This window comes from Mastomys coucha, unplaced genomic scaffold, assembly GCF_008632895.1.
Source record: "Mastomys coucha isolate ucsf_1 unplaced genomic scaffold, UCSF_Mcou_1 pScaffold9, whole genome shotgun sequence".
NCBI classification, from domain to species: Eukaryota; Metazoa; Chordata; class Mammalia; order Rodentia; family Muridae; genus Mastomys; species Mastomys coucha.
Window position 1 is genome coordinate 23,923,442 of NW_022196915.1, and position 18,915 is coordinate 23,942,356.

General features: G+C 40.9%; 1 long non-coding RNA gene across 1 annotated transcript; it reads left to right on the forward strand.

Moving 5' to 3' along the window:
- Positions 1-380: 380 nt before the first annotated feature.
- LOC116084683 lies at positions 381-17,798 on the forward strand. Its single transcript, XR_004116218.1, has 5 exons — positions 381-497; positions 11,213-11,277; positions 15,481-15,552; positions 16,084-16,129; positions 17,418-17,798. It is a non-coding gene; the product is annotated as an uncharacterized LOC116084683 (long non-coding RNA).
- Positions 17,799-18,915: the final 1,117 nt, after the last annotated feature.

Below are 18,915 nucleotides of genomic sequence, written 5' to 3' on the forward strand. Positions count from 1 at the left end.
CAGATTACATATATATGTAATATATGTAGTCTTCATATTCATATACATAGACTATATGCATATATATAGTCTTCAAAAATGTCAGAAATCCATAGAATGTGACATTTAATGTTATTTAATCATTTGACAGTGAGACATCCCTGCTCCGGACAGCACCTTCTTCTTGGTTCAAAGAAGATACTGGGCATCTTCATTTCCAGGCAAGTTTGCTTATTGTGGCAAAGGAGCCACTGGGCAGAAATTGCCCATTTCATCTGCAGACAATACTGTCAGGAAAAGGACACATTTTGCAGAATAGTTGACTGTAGGCTTTGCTGAGACAGGGTCAGCACGGTCCTTCAGATAATTCTGCTTTACAGGTCTGTTAGATAGATGATCCCTGGCCAGAAGGCTGAAGACAGATGCTCCAAGGTTTGGAGGAATAAGGGGCTGTCCAGGCAGTCAACAGACTCTACAGCTGTTTGAGGAGCTATGGTTGGTACTTCCTGTATACCCAGGTAATTAATGTTCAAGTCATTCTCAGATTTCGGATGGGGTTGAAAACTAGTTTTAGTCTCATAATCAAACTCAAATTTTTTAACATTGAGAGAGAGTTTATAGAGTGGATGACATGGTTTTCAGGTGGCATTATGACTAAATCTAAACATAACTCAGGGATAAAATCATAATCCAGTTGGGAAATATCGTAGACTATGTTGTCTAACTGACAAATTGATGACTAGATGACTAGTCATCTAGTTGACAAATTGATGACTAGATGACTAGTCATCTAGTTGACATCTAGATGACTAGATGTCATTTGTACCTCATACTGTGTAATTTACTTAATTGCTATGGTTTTGTTCAATTTATATCTGGGATATTGGACAGAAAATGGGAAATGTAAGGGAAGGTGCTGATACTAGGTCTAGTTTCCTAACTGGTTCTTGATTTTGTTAATAAAGAAGGCCAGGAGCCAATTGTTAGATACAGGTGTGACTTCTGGGACCCAGGAGGAAAAGACAGACACAGGGAAAGAGAGAGGGCTCTTTTTACCATGCTTTGGAACGAGGAACATGTAGCAATCATGTAATTTCTCAGGGCAGCCAGGGCCTACGGGTCTGCTGCAGGCAGGTTGCCAGAGATGTCTGACAAGGGCTAGTTAGGACAAGCCATCAAGCTTAGGGCAGAAGGAGAGACGGAGATAATAAATTGCTAAGGGTACACATTTCCAGGCGGGAGGTATTTGTGCCCAGCAATTGTGCTATGAAAGGCAAATTATAAGGTGACAAACTGAGTGTGTGTCCTTTATCTGAAGATTCAAAGGTCTTGGGTGGGGCTGGTAATGAGACCCTTCCCAGAGCAAGTATCTCAAGAGTGGGTTGATGGAGAGGTCGACTCCTGGAACAAGCTGGGTAGAGAGAGAGAAGCTGGGTGGAAAAAAGAGGGGTGGACTGGTATCGTAGCAGCTCCTGGGAAAGGTGGTATCATGCTTTTAAAACTACATGCAACATACACCTATGCCAACAAGGCCACACCACTAATAATGCTACTCCCTGTGTGCCTATGGGAGCTATTTGCCTTCAAATCACCACAGTATAATGAGGAGATAATTTGTTAGCCATTTAGATTTTGTAGTTTTAAGTCCAAGAATAGTGAGACAACTGTTTAGGCAAGTGAGATAGAAAGATTGCTTGAACCCAGGAGGGGGCCAGCCTGAGCATGGTAGTAAAAAACAAAACAAAATAAGAAAACAAACCTTAAAAAACATTCTATAATTTTATTAATGACACAAAGTAGGGGGGAAAAGTTCGATAATAGCTACAGATAGTTGAATTTTTGTGGAGGTGGACATTCCTAGTATTCTGGTGACTTTAACTTAGTTCTATTGTATACTTTTCTGTGATAACCCGAGTCTTGTCTGTCCCCTGTAGAACACACATTTGAAACAGTTTAAATAGCTTAATTAGGTTTAATATAGGACACAGCTTCAGATGAGCATGAAAAAAGGTGAAGTTATTAAGGGTTTTCATGAGAGAGATTATAATGATCTGTTGATCTGGTCTCAGTCAAGATGGAGGCTGGGTAGGAAGGGAGAAAATGTTGGGATTAGAGGGCTTTGAATCTACATGATTTTAGAGCCAAGTGTGGTAGTATACCTTTTAATCTAAGGATGTGGGCAGAATTGGGAGGACATCAAGTTTAAGGACAACTTGGCCTAGGTATTGAATGAAAATGAGGACATGACTACTAGGTATAGTTGAAGAGAAGGTTTTTTATTGTAGATATGAGGGAGAGGACAGTAAGAGGCATCTGGAAGGGTCCAGAGTGGACTGTGCCAAGAGAGGAGAGAGGGAGTGAGAGAAGAGAGGGCAAATGGATGAAGATGAGAGGACCGAGACAGGCTGACTCTATGACAGGTTTCAAATTGGTAGTTCAGGACACTAGGCCTAGATCTCTGTTTCCAAGAACTGGGCAAATCCAGGCAAGTCAGTTTCTGGAAAAACCTCAGGCTTGGGCAGCCAATCAGAAACTACCCCTCCATCAGTAACTGCCCCACCACCTGGCCTGAAGCAAGAAGGACAATGGGTCAGCAACAGTTTCCAGGCTTTCCCAGCAACAGTTTCTAGCTGGTACAGAGTACCAGCAATGGTACTGAAATATAGAACCCTAGATGTAAAGCCAAGCAATTAAGATAAAGGTCACCTACCCCTCCCTGGAATTTCCCTAATGTGCTTTAAATTGGGCCTGTAAGCTCACTTGGGCATCTCCATCCTGGTGAATGGAAGAGCCCAACACTCTGGGCTTCTGCAGAATCAAACACTCTTTGCTTTTCCATACTATTTGGATCTGGGGTACTATTCTTCATGGACCCTTACAAAGAGAGGTTCTGGAGTGGAGCCAAGAGTGGAACCAAGAGCCAAAACAATGCACTGCCAAAATAGCTGGGCTTTATATAGGAAAAGAGAAACTGGGGAAAGGGGAGGGGAAGCTCAGGGGCTGCAGAGGTTTAGAGTAGGGTTAGGAGTGGTGGGGTTGGTGTAGGGGAAGAGGAGTGTTGTTGTTCTCTGGAACCAGGGCTCTGTAACATGTGGGAGCTGAGAGCCTGGTAGCCAGTCTACTTTGATAATGTTAAAAGGCATCTCAGTTAACCACTGAGTTAACCAGGCTTCTTTGAGAATTAACAGATGTCTCTCAAAAGAAACCAACAGTAGCAAATCATGCCCAGAACTGGTGATTTCAATGAAATGAAGTTGTAATTAAAAGCAAAGTATATATGAAGTTCACATCTTAGGGGAAATGATTATTGGTTACACTTGTGACCTCGGGGTAGGTGATGTAGATATCATAGAAGAAGAGAAGTTTGTAGGTGACTTGGAGGTCTCAGTACTAGATGAATGATAAAAGCAGAGAATGGTGACAAAGAGTGGGCATTGTAGGTACAATTGTGACACTTTGAAAATGTTCACGTTGCAATTACCAGAATCTGTGGTTCTGTGGGTTCTGCCTCACCATTGGGGTGTAGGAACTCCACTGGGCAGACACTAGACTCCATTTACCCTGTACCCACTGTTGGGTAATAAGAACTCCCGATACACTGCTCAGGGTGTGGGAGAGCATAGCTTTGGGTAGGGGCCTCAGCCCAAGTGAGAAATAACATAGGCTGAGGCTGAAGCTGGGGTTCCCTGACTCCTGGAAATCCAGATGCCACCAGAAGCTGCATGGAGAAGTTGGGAATGGAGGGGGCCCACAGACCCTCAAGGAGGCCGGGGCTGGGGCTTCCCAAATCCCAGGACATCCAGATGCTGCAGGGTCGAGGGAAGTTGTCCTTATCTTAGCAGTAATTGTCCAGGAACTTGGAAGGGCCTTCTGCAGAAGACTTAGGTTGTGCTGCTCTGTAGATGGGGGCTTTCTCTATGCTCCCCACATTGGTTCTCGATGAAAAATACAGTCTTTGGTTTCGAACAATTTATTGATGGTTCATGGTGGAAAATGGCTGCACACCACCTCCTCAGGGTGAACCAGAGATTAAATACCTTTTTCAGGAAGGAATGACCAAGAAGAGAAGCTTATTGCCTAAACTCTCAGGGCTCTAGATACTTCATTAGCACGGAGAACTCTGTTCGGATCCACATGACCTATATAGGTCTCGTTCCTATAGAGGGAGTATGGTCACGTGACAGTGGCCTGGTCAGAAGCAGGTGAAGCTCCTACCATCCTCTCAGAGGTTCCAGGGCTTCCAAGCCACTCAACCTTACCAAGTTTCCTAGCATTGTCCACTGCCCCACAAGAACCTGCAAGTATCATCTTCACTCGACCATGGGATTATGTGAGAAGTGATCACATGCCCATCCTGGATTGTTTACAAAGGGTTGTCCTTAAGAGAAGGTGTGTGTGTGTGTGTGTGTAAGTTTTTTCCATTCAGAGATCAGGTCTAGGAAGGATTCTGTGCCTTCCTTTGTATGATAGGAAGGTGGCCCCACAGAGAGCATTTCACCGGCTCCAGTTCTCCTGATTGCTGATTAGGTTCAAACAGTGGGCATGCAGGAGGAATGAAGAGTCATTAATGTGCCTTTAGTGGGATCCGAAGATCCTGATGTCTTTTTTGTTATTCTATTTTTTTTTCTAAGTGACTTGGTTCAGGTTGGGGATCTAGCATCACCTATAGATATATACTCTAAATTCTAGATTTCTCAAGTATAGAAATACACAAAAAGAATTTGGAAGAAAAGGGTATGCCTAGCCTCAAAATGCAAGGGGGTAGGGTGGGGGGATTCAATTCACAGAGGTAGTGCAAATAACATCTAGAATAAAGGTCATCTGACAGATCTGAGGTATACACATTCCATCTTAGAACACCAGTCCAGAAGTCTCTAAAAGGCAATTAAAGCTTGTTTCCATAGTAAAAGCCAGGGAAGATCACAAGTCATTGTGATTTAAATTTGAAGAAAATAAGTCATGACTTTTAAACCTAATTGTTGGAGTGTACCAGAAACCATTTCACCCAGAGGGAAGGATTGCCCTCCTCTTCATGGTCCAGGAACTGACACTCAAATGGCAAAAAGGGAAACATAATCCTTGTTTTGTACTTAGCCTTGTGGTGAAAATTAGTGTCATGTTAACATAAATGTTGTTTATTGGAGTTTAACTTTTAAAATCAACTGAGTATGAAGAGCAGAAGTCTTGATTTAGGTTGCCACAGAGACTGTTTTTGGCAGCTTTTGTGCTGTGGAAGGAAAATGAAGTTACAGAAAGAGTGAAGAGAGAGTAGAAAGGAGGACTAGGGTGAACACTCCCCTCATTTTGCAAAGGGAAGAACAAACTCAGGAACATTGATGGAGTAAGGATGTTACTGGATTATTCAAAATTACTGAGGAAGCAGGAGTAGAGTTCAAAACAACTATGGTTTGCAGACACTGGGGCAAAATGTGCAGCCAGCATGTGTTGAGAAGATAAGAGGGTGGTTGGAACTTCTGAAAGAGGTTGCCAGGGGCAGGGAAGGGTGGAGATCAGGGCTGGGGCAGCCTGTTTCCGGTTAACTCCTCTACAGTCTAACATGTTGCTGCAGGTTACTTTCAACATTGAGAGATTTCATAGTATACTGCAATAGTCCTGGCCATGCTGGTGTCTGGGAAGCTCACCTGTATTTTCACTAGTTTGCTCCCCCATCCTTTTTTGAGAAGGTTTTATTTTTTTTTCTCACATAGGAGATAATTTAAATCCAAACTCCTTAGAATACCAGGATGCAATATAGAGTAGTTCGTAGGAGCAAGCTTCAAACCTATGTGATGAGATGTTGGAGAAAAGATGAAACTTTGCTGTTTCTGTTTCTTAACCATAAAACGGAGGCAGTAAGTATTGGGGTGGGGGCTGGAGAGATGGCTCAGTGGTTAAGAGCACTGACTGCTCTTTCAGAGGTCCTGAGTTCAATTCCCAGCAACCGCGTGATGGCTCACAACCATGTGTAATGGGATTCGATGCCCTCTTCTGGTGTGCCTGAAGACAGCTACAGTGTACTCATATACATTAAATACACCTTTAAAAAAATTATTGGGGTGATTCTCTCATTACTGTTCTGAGGATGACAGGAGTCAGACTAAGGGGACTATATAGGTCAGTGTCCAGGGTCCTGCAAACACTGTCAGGTGTTTTTGTATCTTGCACTTTGCAGTCCAAGATTCTTTATAATCCAGCTGTAGGGCAACTCCCCAAGTACATCTGTCTTCACTTGAAGTTTGAACTGTTGGCTTTTCTTTACAAACTGTATGCTTTTCCCATTTTGTTGCCATCCATCACAGCCAGACTCCGTCAAAGTCAAGCTCCCATGCGACTTCTCCAGGTACCTGCTTCCAACGGGCCACACTGGATGTACCTGTAATCTCCTCTCCATAGCATAGTTTTTCCAGTGCCTCAAGAATCTCCCCACACTTCATATTATTGTTAAAACCACAGACCTTAAATTCAAGACTTCAATTAGCAATGAATTGTTCACAAGTCAGACAGGACTCCCAGGCAGAATGAAGTCTGAGTCCCTTTGGGCTGCCTTGTGGCTGGGCAACATGTATAGACAAAGGGAAGTGACAGTGACAACAAGGAAGAGATCTGAGGTCCACAGATAGTGAGGTGGGGGAACGCTGACAGCTGCCTTCTTTGATCTGGATTGCACTGATGGCTCCTTTTGAGTCCTTGAAATTCATCTGCTTGTGACTCCCCAAGACTCCACTACTTGTTCTTGGGCTAAGATACATGTTGTTGATACATCAAATTGTGGTGCAGTTTGCACCTACAAGGTGCCTTTTGGGCAAGTTTATAATATATTCAGAGGCATCTTTAGACCATACTTAGCACTGTAACAACTCCAACATTGTATTCTATTGTTTGTGGATTTTTTCCACTCTGATCAGATGTTCCTGGAGGAAGTAATATTTTGCTTTCAAGTACTTGTAGCTATTCTTCGAATATTTAAGAATGTAAACAAACCAGCTAATGAAGAAACTCAGAAACAATAGAAGACTTGCTGATATCCCTTCTCTGGCAAGCTGTTATGCTTTCTTCTCTTGTTTTTTCTCTTGTAACTCAGAAGTGGCCTTGATAATAAATCATGGTTTCCATTTCCAGTAAATCTCTTGCAGCTTATTGCTGAGGCTCATTAGGCTCTGTTCCCTTTGTTTACTGAACAAAGACCAGAATTTCACACCAAAATGCTGACTCATTTCTTTGTGACATTTGATCCAACTCAGTTGCTGCACAGCCTGTTTGTGAAGGCAGCAGCTTTGCTTCTTGTTCCTATAGGTGGCACTAGCTGAGCGTGTAAAACCACAAAGTGGACTAAAAATTAACCTTGTCTGGAAAAAAGTGAATGTCCATTTGCGTCACATTCTTTCTTTCACGCTTTTTTCCTCATTGTATTTATTTTCCCACAGAGAATATTTCCAATCAATGTTCCAGAAATACTGTACACAGAGAAATCCTGTCTTGAAAAAGCAAATCAAACCAAAGCCAAAACCAAAATCAAAATCAAATCCAATCAACCGAGCAACAAACCCCCCAAATAAAGCCAGGTTTGCCAACACGATTCTATCTCCAGTGTTTTTGATAATTCCTCTTTAAAGAAAACCAAATGTTAAATAAAACTCTCACATTATTTATAGGGATTTTGAATCTATTATGCTGTAAGATCAGTTGAAAAAATCATGTGCTAATCACACCTGGATAGACAGAATACTAATTATTAGTATATGGAGCTATGTCTATTTCAGTATTTTATATTTTAATTTTCTTATGTAACTCCCTACAGCCTTTCCATTATATCTGGCATTTCATCATTTATATTTTCAACATTATTTTTATATTTCAAGTGTAAGTTTTTTGGTATTTTTATGCTTTGGGCAGTATTTTATGTTGAGCAAATAATTTATAGAAAGATTGAAGGCAAGGATCTTGAGCTTTGACCTAAACAAAACTAGCAGTGAGGGATAGAGAAAAGGTTTAGCCAGTGAAGTGCTTGCCTCACAATTGTGAGCACTGGAGTTTGGATGGCTAGAACCTGTACAAAAAGTCAGGAATGGGGTTTGGGGGGAATAGATGGCTCAATGGGTAAGATTTCTTGTTCTTCTTTCAGAAAACCTGAGTTCTATTTCCAGCACCCAAGTCAGGTGATTCACAGCAGTTTTGATACCCCAGATCCAAGAGACCCAATGTCTTCTTCTGACCTATGCAGATACTCACATGTAACTCCATTCATGTACACACACACACACACACACACACACACACACACACACACACACACATGTGGTAAGAGATCTTTAAAAAAAAAAGAAAAAAAGCCAGGCATGTGGCACATGCTTATAATAATAGCAAAGTGTAGATCGGAAGATCCCTGGAAGGTCAATGAATTAACTAGTCTGGCATACATGGCACACTTTCAAAGTAGTGAAAAATCTTCTCAAAGAAAAGGTAGGGTAGGTATGTCAGGACTGACATCTGAGGTGGTATTCCCACATGCCATATCCCACATACTCACACACACACACACACACACACACACACACACACACACACACACATACACACACACACACTACATAAATACAAGCTCTACTGCCTTTTAAAAAATATACCCATTCCCCTGAGTTCTTGAGACACATATCTCCTTGCACACATTCATGTACATACATTGTCTATATGAAAGAAGTGATCAGTGAATCATGTTGAATATATATATACATATATATATGTATATATGTATACATATATAATTATAACCAGTATATGGCATATGACACTGTTTTTTTGCAACCTGAGTAACATATCAATGAGAAGGGGAAGTGTTCATGGAAATGGGAACCCTTTGCTTAGAATTCTGTGCTTGGGAAGTCTTCTATTTTTGCTGTCTTGCAATTCTTGATCATTTAGTATTTTCATTTCTGTACCTGGTCTTACGAAATATGTGTCTGGTCCTGTTTGGGGACTTACTGAGTTTAAAAGCAAGTGGCAATGTCAGATTCGAGAACTGAATAGATGTCATTCTCTCTGTGACTGTCTTTGGGGTTTTGAAATTGGATAAAATGGGGATTCAGTAAAAACTGCCCAAGAATGGCCCTTGCACAGGATCACGGCCCGCAGCTCACAAAGTCTCAGTAGAAGGCAACTAAAAATGCGCTTCTAGCTTTGCTCACCACATTTCAACATGCACACTCAGCATGCTCAGGCTGAAGACTTTTTCAATTAAATATTTCTGACACTATTCCAGCAACACTCTTATTACTTCCCCCTGTATTCATTTCTTGAGGGACTGTCATATGGAATGCATTTTCTGGAAGGCAGAATATATTTCCTTCAAGTTCTTCTAAGTAAGACAATAAGTAAAGACAGAATTAAGCCATTTAGGGTATTAAGCCAGGTGCAAGGGCAATGACCTAGCACTGCATTATAAAATGGGCTGGGTGTTGAAATTTGGAGCTGAAATGTATAACTATATTTCTGGCATCCTGTACACAGAGAAAGGATGGTATCAGCTGTTCAGATGTCTGTGCTCATCAGCAGAAAATACACGAGCCTGTGCTCATTACATATCTCCTTGAAGTGAGCCTGCCTTCAAGTCTTTAAAATTAGATCTGGGGAAAACTCTCTGAACCTGTGATGGTTTTGTTTCCTGCTGCATATCCTAGGTGTCTTTTCTGGTGTATTTGTACAGGGTTCCAGGCACACACTGGTTGCAATTACTTGATACTATCATTTACTTAATGAGGATTCTTTGTTCTAGAATTTATAACACACATTTTAACTGGGGCTCCTAGAGACAACACCCATATCACCACAGACTTGGCTCAGTAAGGATTCTGAGAATATGTCCAGATACTTAATGTGCTGGAATCCTTGAATTTAGAGTAAACAGAATGAGATTTAGATTCATATCCATTTGTGTAGAAGTATTTATGTTCTATCTCTCTACTTGGGGAAGTAGCTCCCACTTTGAGAGGCTCAAATCCTCCTACATGGTGCTTTTAAGGAAGAGAATTATCTACTCGATTGTGAACAATTTCTAGGGGAGAGTCAATCATGAACCTTGTGTGCGACTAGTCGGACTTTATCATAGCAATTTTGTGTCTGGTCCTGGCTTTGAATTGCAGGGTATTCCACTGTGCTCTCCAGCACCCTGGGAAGAAAAGCTTTCTATTGGAGTACAGTCCTTCCTGGCCCTACAATTGCTTGTCTGCTCTTCTGGCTTCTAGTAGCTCTTTTTCTCACTTGAGGAAGTTTTCTCTTCTGATACTTTAAGTTGCTATTAAACAATGAATAGAGAAGCCAACTTTATCTCTGCCTCTGTAAGAGAGAAAGAAAGCTAAATAGATTCATTTGACACTCCTCTTTTCTTCCTTTCATTCTTTTTTCTTTTTCTTTTGTTTCTCTCTCTCTCTCTCTCTCTCTCTCTCTCTCTCTCTCTCTCTCTCTCTTTAAAGACCGGGTCTCTCTGTGTAGCACTAAATAGCCTGTAACTTACTTTGTAGACCAGGCTAGCCTTGAACTTAGAGATCCTTCAGCCTCTGTTTCCAGAATGCTGGGATTAAAGGTGTGCACCACCACTGCCTGCTTCATTTTTTTTTAAAGGTTTATTTTTAGTTTTACATGTATGAATGTTTGCCTGCATGCATATATGTATATCATGCACAGGAGTGTCTGCAGAGACCAGGTGAGGATGTCAGAGTCCCTAGAACTTGAGTTAAAGTTGGTTTTAAGCTGCCATGTGGATGCTCAAACCTAAATCCTGGTCCTCTGCAAGAGTAGCCAGTGCTTTTAATAACTGAGCCATCTCTCCAGCCCTTCTTTTATTTGAGAACCTTTGGTCACATTTATCTGTCTGTATTCATCCTGCTCTTTACTAAAGTATCAGCCTTTAAAACTTTCAAGAGAGGGCCTGGGAGTCCAAAGTCAATAGGACTCAAAGAATTGTCAATACTTATACAAAGAGAAATGAACCAGTCTCAGTCAATTCAAATAAGCAGGGTTAACATTTGTCTGTAAAGAAAAGCTGCTTCGACTGTTTGCCAAGGCAGAATTCTATAAGCCATTTTATTTGCCATCTTCACAGATACCATGTTATTAAAGTCATTCACCTTCTGGGAATATTTTTAAGAAAATGTATTCCCACACTGAAAATTATCTAAAATATAGGGTGACACATTTTACCTACTGAATATTAATGCAACTTTTTCTACCTGCTAATAAGGAGCGAGGGAATAAGCCAAGGAGGAAGTATCTCATGAGAAGGGAATGGACACTGGCAATCCAGAGGTAAGAAAAGCCAAATCTGTTTGAATAGTTTAAGGACGTGGGTAAGGTTATCTCACATATGCATCTGCAATTTTCTTACTGTGATGTATATTTTTCGTGTGTGTCAGAATTTAAACAGAATTGCAATGAGACAAGGAAGAGCAGAACTGTGCACATTGTGAATTCAGAGCCCTAAATTCTGTTTTGTGATATATACCATTACAAGGTGTTACAACCTGCCAAATGATTTATTTATTTATTTATTTATTTACTCACTATATTTATTTTACTTATTTATTCTTTGTTTTTGTTTTGGATTGATTTTGACAGCATCTTACTATGTAGCTAGCTATGGACCTCACTATGTAGACCAGGATGGTCTACAGGTCAGAAATCTGTCAGCCTCTAAAGTACTGATATTAGAGGCATGAACTGTCATGTCCAGTCAGAAGTTTTGATTTAGCTCTTAGTAAAACTGAGTAGACTACTGAGTAGACTACTTTGAATTGTCTATGATATGTCATATGTTGAATGTCATACATTAGGAAATTGATCCCGTAGACACACACTCTCTCTCTTTCTCTCTCTCTTTATCTCTTGATTTCTCTCTCTCTCCTCTCTCTTTCTCTCTCTCTTCTCTCTTTTTCTTCTCTCTCTCTCTCTCTCTCTCTCTCTCTCTCTCTCTCTCCCCTCTGTCTCTCTTTGTGTATATGGTGTGTAGGGGAGGAAATATGCCTAAATATGGAATAATTGGACTAGTAGGATGGTTATGTGGGTCCATGCACTTGACTGAATGCTGATGACCTGAGTTTCATCTCAGAACACACTTGGTAGAAGGAGAGTGTAACTCCCACAAGTTGTCCTCTGATCTACATACATGGACCATGACACACTGCCTACAAATAAATGAAAAACACCACCACCACCAACCAGGAGCAATGTAGTATGTAGTCCAGGCTAAGTCATGATCCTCCTGCTTCAGCTTCCTAAATACTAGGCTGAAGACATGAGTACTAAGTGCACTCACATAGTAAATTTTCTATTCCCAGTACCTCACATATATTTGTTAATTGGGGTTCTTGTAAAAAAAAGAGTCCCTACATCATTTGGAGGACTGATAGGACCACTCTGGTGCTAATATGAATGGTAGAGTGAAAGGAAGAAAGCAGGAAGCAGGTGGCAGAAAGACTTCAGAAGTGGAAATTACACCAGTTGACAGATCAAAGTTTTTGGGTTCAGTTTTCAACATAGAAAACTTGACCTAAATTTAAACTCAAGCAAACTAATAGGCTGGTATCTAGCTCCAGTTTCCAGGTTATTCCCCCAACAAACCCAGTGTCTAGCATCAGTTTCCAGGTTATTCCCTAACAAATCTGCATCCCCAGGTTACAAGCCTGCCTCTGACACTTCACTTCCTAACAACCACCAACCAGGAGGAAAGCAGAAGTTAAGTTTGGGGTTTGGCTTCCATAATGCTAAATAATAAATTGGCTATTTGGCAGCCAATAATGCTAAAGGCAACAGTAGCCCCTCTATTAGATGATTGTCAGGCAAACCCTTGCTTGCCATTTTCTATCAAACCTTGTTCTGGTGAGTGTTGGGGGCTTTTCTCCACCGGAACCATCCTGTGGGTTGGTGTTAAGACTGGGCTTGAGCTTGTAAATAAAGACCCTGCTGTGATTGCATTGGATTGGCACCTGTTTGGTTCATGAACACATCCTTGGTAGTATAGGGCTTGAACATTTCTGGAACAACAAAGATATAGGTAATTAATATGAGAAGCAGTTAAAGGATAGATTCAAGAGAAATTTGGGGATCACATCAAGAAAGGGAGAGATGTAAGATGTTGAGGACAAGGAGTGCTGGAATGAGTTTTTTTTTTTTTTTTTTTTTTTTTTTTTTTTTTTTTTTTTTCCGAGACAGGGTTTCTCTGTGTAGCCCTGGCTGTCCTGTTACTCACTTTGTAGACCAGGCTGGCCTCAAACTCAGAAATCCGCCTGTCTCTGCCTCCCCAGATCTGGGATTAAAGGTGTGCGCCACCACTGCCCACCTGGAATGAGGATTTTTTGAAGCTAAAGTAAATTTGCTTGCAGATATCCAAGTTTGAGGTGACCATGGGGGCATCCAGGGAGGATTGCCTGAGAAACTGACCATATGAGCGGTCTAGCAGAGAGGCCTGTTATAAAGTTACAGATATTTAAGTTATGAATTCCTAAGTGAGATCTGGAATCATGGAAATGAGAGAGATCCTAGCAAGGTAAGGGAAGCCAATACTTAAATAAGGAGAGGACAAGTCACACAGTGAGAGACTGGAGACCAAAAACTATAGCAAGTGTCTCTTGTAGGATGGGATACACACTGGGGTCCAGAGTTCATAAAAGTCCACATAGGAGAGGCCAATATGGGCAGTATGGCAGCTGTGAACTCTCTGTACTTTTTAGGTTAGCTGCTTCCCCCTTCTAAGAAGTTTGAACCCTCAAGCATGTTGCTTTTAAATTGTGAACAATTTCGAGACGAGAGGACAGCCAATCATCAGACTGTGTGTGGTTGCTGTGAGTCTTTCTGCTCTGGTAATTTTGTGACTAGTTCTGTCTGTGGCTGCAGACTGTCCTGCAGTGCTCTCCTATGGGGATAAGAAGAGAGACTGTGTGTACAGATAGTCTTTTTAATGGATCTGAAGAAATGGGAAAAGGATGGAGAGCTACGATAAAATAATGGTCTCTCATTTCATCCTCTCTCAATTCATACACATAGACTAAGGCTGTAGGTGCATTTATACTTCAGACACTAGCAGGGTTAATTCTCTATATAGCTCCTCATAGTGCCTATGTTTGCTTGTCTGGTCCAGAACCACTTCCAAGCATTTCATTTCAGCGTTATATCTCAATTTAGCTTCTTTGGATGGAGCATTTGGCCAAGGGCTCAGTGTGTACAGGGAACAGGTTGTTTCATTTCGTGTGACCAGGCGAAGTGGGAAGCTTAGCACCCAGACTCACAAATACTTCATCGTCAGCTGAATGGAGAGCAGGGTAGAAGGAGAGACGATAGCTCAGCTCAAATCTATCCCCATGAGTGAGGGGAAGAGCAATTCAGAACATATGCCGTGCTCGCAAAGGAGCAAAGATTCTGCCAGTGTGTAAGGTTTCTCAATGTGGACGTCAGGTTTTCCTTCAGAAACAAAACTGCTTCCTTTACTCTACCTAGAGAAAAGTATTTGCTTCTATAATATCATCTGAGTGTGAGAAACTAAACCTGGATTTTGAATGGTTTGATCTAAAAGCACATGATCCTCTGACAGAAGAGTTTGGACCTGTAACTCTATATTTATAAAGGGTTTCTTTTCTTTATACAGCAGTGTAGATGATTGTGCAGAAATTAGAAAACAAAACTACCTCTAATTCTATTAACAGAGGTACTATCCTTTCGGAATATTCTCCCATATATTTCTTCATGCATCTATATTTTTACATAATTACAATTATGCGGAATATATTGCCTCATTTTTGGGCTTTCCATTTGGCTCATGAGCATTCTTTTGAATTGTGATGTTGTGTTTTTAATTATTCTTTTAAATGACTGAATAATATTCAATGACATGGATATGCAGTATGTTAATTAAACATTTTTATATTGTAAGGCATTCAGTTTGCTTCTGGTTTATCACTATAATAAATAGGGTTGTATTGGAAAAATGTTACATGCTGTATCCATTCCCTTACACTTTGAATTTCTCTTTCTCTTTCTCTCTCTCTCTCTCTCTCTCTCTCTCTCTCTCTCTTTCTCTCTCTCTCTCTCTCTCTGTCCCCCTCCCTCTGTCCCTCTCTCCCTCTCCCTCCATCTCTCTCCTCCTCCCCCCATTAAGTTTTTGTTTGTTTTGCTTTGGAGCACTGGTTTGCCTGGAGCTTGCTAAGTGTTTCCCACTGGCATCCAATTTGCTGTTCTCTGCCTCCTGAGTGCTGAGATTACAGACACCGCCTGGCCAGGCTTATTTTCACTGACTCTTAGGGAGTAGTATTTCATGGACTATTAGAGTTCCCCCCAAGCTAAGGTACAATACTTTGTCACAGCAGGTAACAGTCTTTGGGTCGGTGGTGAGTTTAGGAGATGGGTCTTCCATTGAGGAAGTACATCACTGTGGGAGATCCTTGTGTATTGTGTCACTGGTTTTCTGTTTCTGCTTTCTAACTGCTGCAAGGTGAATAGTTCTGTACTATATATTGACAGTGCCTTACCATGGACCCAGAGCTGGCAGAGCCACATGACCAAGAACTGAACCCCCTGAAATGATGAGCCAAGGTATGTCCTTCCTCCCTTAACTTATTTCCATCAAATATTTTGGCACAGCAATATGAAATTATATAACGTAAGGTTGAACATCTAAGTTATGTTTCTCCCCCTCAGACCCCCTTCCTCTCAGCTGTCATGCACACTTACATTGACTTTTAAGAGAATTTATTGATTGTAATGTCAGATCTAAGGTGTCTGAGCAGTATGGAGTGGGATGGATCTTTCTTTCCACACAGGAAGAGTCAGATGGGAAGCACAGTGTTGTACAAAACCTAGCGAACCTAAAATTCTGCTCCCAATCCAAGCCTCAGGGGGACTTTTGAGCAGAAGCACAGAAGAAAGTAGAAATTAGAAAGAAAAGGCTCAAAGTCAGGTAGACACTTAGGCAGAGGTGCGGAGTACAGGACAGCTTTAACCAACCATTTTAGCAACGCTTGTTAGTTGTAGGATACACAAGTGTGGAGCGCAAACTTCAGGTGTTTCTAACGTGGACCTTGGGCAAGGCAACATTTAAATGCATGTGTTTTCTACTATTTGCAGGTCACCCTCAAGCTTCTCATGGACTTCTTGCATCCAACACTAGGAGGTGCTATTGTTTCTCCCATTTTCAGCAAGGACTACCAAGGCTTAGAGATGATTGGTTAAGTGACTTTCTCAGGAGTCATCATTGTGCTCAACTCTGGGTATAAGCTCTAAGGCCAAGTATCCTCACACTGGAGTTGTCCCCACTGGCCCCCGCTTTTCCTGAGCATTCTCATTTTCTGAATGGAATGAGGAGAAAAGTATGCCTCATTCTTAATTTAATTTATATTTCTCTGCTTCCTACTGTCCCTTTGATACTTGAATATGATGCTTATTTAAAAAAAGCTCTATTTCTATGTATATGAGAACACTGTCTCTCTCTTCAGATACACTAGAAGAGAGCATTGGATCTCATTGCAGATGGTTGTGAGCCACGATGTGGTTGCTGGGAATTGGACTCAAGACCTCTGGGAGAGCAGTCAGTGCTCTTAACCACTGAGCCATCTCTCCAGCCCAAATATGACACTTTTAAATTTTGGCATGTTAATGATAGCTTCATTTACATATCTGAAAAGTGTACACGCTATTGAGTACAAGTACCCATTTTTCTCTTTATTTCCTGAGGCTTGGGCTACCGCACACTAAGCAGTAACTGTGAAGTTGAGGCAAGTGCTCACTCTTCATTTCTTCTTTTGTTTTCTAAACAAGGTTTCTCTGTGCAGCCCTGCCTGGTCTGGAACTCATTCTATCTTTAAATCAGGCTGGCATCAAACTCACAGAGAGCTCTGTCTGTCTCTGCCTCCTGCGTTCTAGGCTTAAAGCCAAGGGGCACCACCACCCAGCTTTCAATTTTTAGATTAAAAAATATTTTGCCTAACACACTTCCTAGGACGTGGCTACCTATTTATTGTAAATATTCTGTCTTAGGTAGTAAAGAAACGTAATATGGCCTACTATTGCAGTGTGTCCACCATGCTATTCATGGAGTCTATTTTCTTCAAATATAATCATGATTATGCACTGAGCCATCTCTCCAGCCTGATGCCCAGTTAGTTCTGCTACTATAGGGAACACAGAAAGTTTCTCTTTGCTTTTTTTCCATTCCATTCAGAACAGAATAAAACCTTAACCCTCACTAAGACCGTATACATGGGGGTAGTGTGTTGTAGTTCCCTGCACAGCTTCTCTTGTCTTGTAAAGTTTTTCATGATCTTATTGCTTTGAACACATTCAGGACATAGCATAGTATCTTCTACTCCTTAGGAAGGGAAATCATAGCCTGGTAACAGGGAGAGATAAATCACACTATCGGGAGTGTCTGGAACCCAGGTCTGAGTCATGTGAAATTGCAGGTGAACCCAGCCTGACCTGTCTTCAGGGAGCAGTGTGCTGTGATGACACATCATCTGCATCCAGGCGCTTGTAGCAAAGAGGCTTCTACAGAAGAGGAAGGAGGCCAGTCATTTCCAGCCTCAAGCTTGAATGCTTTCATGGAACCTCTTCCCTAGGCTGCAAATATGGATTCCTGAGCTGACTGTACAACTTCAACTGCTCCCTTTTTTTCTCCCCACTCTTACAATTTTCTTGAGGCCTGGGTCCTTTGGGGGGGATATCTTGAGTTTCTTGGGAACTGGCTTCATTCTGGCCTCAAGAAATGTGTATTCTTTAGAATATGGCATGATTTAGAATATGAATGTCTCTGGAGTCTCAAATAAACCTTAATTTTCTTGCCATCTGTACTCAAGTTATGATAATGACACCAGTTCCAAAGAGTGTTCTGGAACACACCATTAATAGGAGGCAGGACAGCTGGTAGAGACGTCTCTGGTTTGGATTTTCTTGAGGGTTTAATTTGCTCAGAAGTCGGGAGAAAGGAAACTAGTGGTTTGAGGCCTATGGTTGAGGAAAATGTTTGATTCTATAGGATGTTCTGTGGTGGGCTCCTCAGTAACTAGAATCAGCATTAAATTCACACATTCATCATTGTATTCTGCCTCAAAGCAGTTCTTCTTGTAAGTGTCCTGGCTGGAGCATGACATTTTCAGGGTTGAGAGAGGACAAAGATAGGGCTATCAGCAGCTCACTCAAATATTTTCTTTTTTTGATTCCTTTTTGACTGAGAAATTGTTATATGACCCTGAGTATATAGGTATTTTAGACAGGTATATAAACCAAATATTTACTCATGATAAATCATAATAACATTTAAAAATATTTTCCAGTATATATTAGAATATCATTTACTAAATATGAAGGAAAATTTGGATAGTATTTAGGTGATATATTTGTTTATTTTTTACATAAAGAATTAAATCTTGGCTGAATATTTGCAGAATGAAGAACATCTGTGTTTGGGTTTTATAATTGTCAGTGCTGAGAATACTGCTTCACATAAATATGTAGCATCATATAATATTCACATAAATAAATAAATGGCAGAAGTATGTTTAAGGCCATTTCAGATATTGTTAGAAATTTTTTCCTAATGCCAAGCCAAAATTCATTTAACAATTTTTTATGAAACTCATGTCAGCAACTCAAATGGCAGTATTTTAAATTGAAAATACATGTTTTTATATAATATATTCTGGTTATGGTTCGCCTCCCCACCTCCTCTCAGGTTCTCCCCACCTCCTCACCCATTCAACTCTACACCTTCTTTTTCTTCCTTTAGAAAACAAGCAGGCAAATAGAAACCAAACAACCCAGGAATAAAGGACAACAACAGAGAAAAAGTTCTTGAAACACACACACACACACACACACACACACGCATACACATTCACACACACTTATAGAAACAAAACCTATAAAAACACAAAACTGGAAACTACAACACACAAAAGACCA